Below are 2,358 nucleotides of genomic sequence, written 5' to 3'. Positions count from 1 at the left end.
ACTGTGATATTGGTTGCATACTTGCAATAATTAATTAACACACTGTATATACCGCCTACAGAAAAGGATACATAAAATGACGTGAACCTCACCAGATGGATAAAGTACGAATCAAATCAATACTTAAGCTGAGGTCGCTTGCAGCCGAGGTTCAGTGATTAATATGATACCAATCTTAATCTGGTGACCACATTCAGCACCAAATGAAGTGTTTGACATTATACCAACCTGCAACTTTAATTTAGAGAGTTGAGATTCGATATTCATCGTAAGGTTTTAAATTAAATTACCCTGGGGTTGAATGTACGACGAAAAATAGTTTATTTAAACTGGCAAATCGGTGCTACAGCTGTTTCGGTTTTACAATTAAACCTTCCTCAGGCACGACTGAAAGAGTTTACAATATAGAAAAAATAATAACATGTTTACAAAAGTTAAATCTAATTACCGTCAATATAGAAGAGCAACCGTAAGGGGAAACAAATCGGAGGGACACCAAGCGATTTCAGGAGCTAAATCCATTATTTTGTTTTATTTTTATATAAAAAAAGTTAAAAAGCCAAATGGCTGTGTTACAATTTAGGGAAACTGCTTGAAGAGCGTGTTTGTTCCCTAAAACCTGTTTTATTTGAAAGTTAACTGCAAAAATGCGTAGTTAGTTTAAATTATTAGAGATTTAGTGAAATTTACCTATTTTTCGTTGTAAAAGAATATGATTCAACAAAATATCGCAAGAAAACACAAAAATTAATGTTATTAACTAAAATAACAAAAATTAACAAAAAAAAGAAATTAAAAGAGTACGATCTGGCGTGAAGCGCTTAGACGAATTTTAAGATAGGGGTTATGTTGGAAGGTCGCAAAAGACGTCGGCGCATGCGTGGTAAGGTGGTATTATTCTATGAAAGCTACATTATAAAAGCAGAGAAATATTATAAAAATGAACATTAGCAATATCTGAAATTTATTCTAAAACTATCTATGTAAAGGGTAAAGCGATGGATCAGGTGCAAGCAACTACAAATATTTGAGGAAGAGCCTATGATTGTTGAAATCGGTAATATCGTTAAGTAAATTGTTATTTACGTTATTGATATGAATGTAATATTCTTCATACAAATCCAGTTCTTTAGATTTATTAGCTTGTTTAAGAATTTTCACGTTGTTGAAGGAGGTGTTATGATTTTCAGTTTTTAAATGTTTATATATGGCTGAGTTTTCCTTATTCATGTGCTCCCTGAACCTGACCATCAAATTACGGCCAGTTTGACCTACATAGAGCTTGTCACAGTCGGAGCAGGCAACGCTATAGACTCCGCTCATCGCACCGAGGGCAATCTTGGGTTTAGTATTATTCAAGATTTGACCAATTTTTTGATCAGAGATAAAAACGGGGTTGATATTAAACTCTTTCAGACTTTGACCGATACCATGCTGAAGTGAAGGTATATAGGGCACTGCGAGGAAAGTGGAAGGGGCTGAAAAATGGGGGTATATTAGTTTGTTAATATGGGATTTATGAACTTTATTGTATATCTGCTGAATGTCAGAGAAACTATAGCCATTATTGAAACCTATGTTTAAAATTTTTTTAACTTCGGTGGTGAAATCGGAGAATTGTAGGGGTATTTTGAATAATCTGTCGAACATAAAACGAAATGATGCTTCTTTGTGACTGTTACAATTAAATGAGTTTTTTGGGATAATGGCATCTGTGGTAGTAGGTTTTCTGTATATGTTAAAATTTAGTTTATTTTCTGTTAAATCTTTGGAGATTATTAGGTCGAGGAAATTTATGCTATTTTGGTTTTCTAGTTTTATGGTGAATTCAAGGTTGGACAAGTTGTTAATAATGTTCAGTAGGGCATGTAATTTAGCATTGTTGCCCTGGTATACGATCAAGATATCATCAACGTAGCGACCGTAAAATACTATGTCTGAGGTAAAGATGTGATATTTACTAGAAAATAGTTCATGTTCAATGGAATTAACAAAAATCTCTGAAATAATACCCGATATGGGTGAACCCATGGGGAGCCCATCCTGCATTTTGTAAAACTTGTTGTTAAATTCGAAAAAGTTTTGATCGCCTGCAACTGCAACTGGTCATTATGTTGATGAGGCGTTATAACTTATAACGCCTCATCCGCAAACTGCCTCGGCTTGACCAGGTGAAGATGTAAATCTTTAGACTATTTTACCCAATTAGAATAATTTTTTTGCATATATTAACTGAATGTATTTCCCAAACGTTTGTCGTAATAAGCATAAAATTCGATACGTCATTAATAATAAGGTACGGGGTGTGTATTACTATAGTCTTTGTCCGTTGAGGAGGGTTGATAGTTGCAATAGGGA

General features: G+C 34.0%; 1 long non-coding RNA gene across 1 annotated transcript; it reads right to left on the bottom strand.

Moving 5' to 3' along the window:
* Positions 1-249: 249 nt before the first annotated feature.
* LOC111420637 (uncharacterized) lies at positions 250-786 on the bottom strand. Its single transcript, XR_002707104.2, has 3 exons — positions 691-786; positions 449-619; positions 250-387 (listed from the first exon to the last, which is right to left on the bottom strand). It is a non-coding gene; the product is annotated as an uncharacterized lncRNA (long non-coding RNA).
* Positions 787-2,358: the final 1,572 nt, after the last annotated feature.

This window comes from Onthophagus taurus, chromosome 2 (assembly GCF_036711975.1).
Source record: "Onthophagus taurus isolate NC chromosome 2, IU_Otau_3.0, whole genome shotgun sequence".
NCBI lineage: Eukaryota > Metazoa > Arthropoda > Insecta > Coleoptera > Scarabaeidae > Onthophagus > Onthophagus taurus.
The sequence above is the reverse complement of the archived record's forward strand: the minus strand, read 5'-3'. Positions and strand labels throughout refer to the sequence as shown.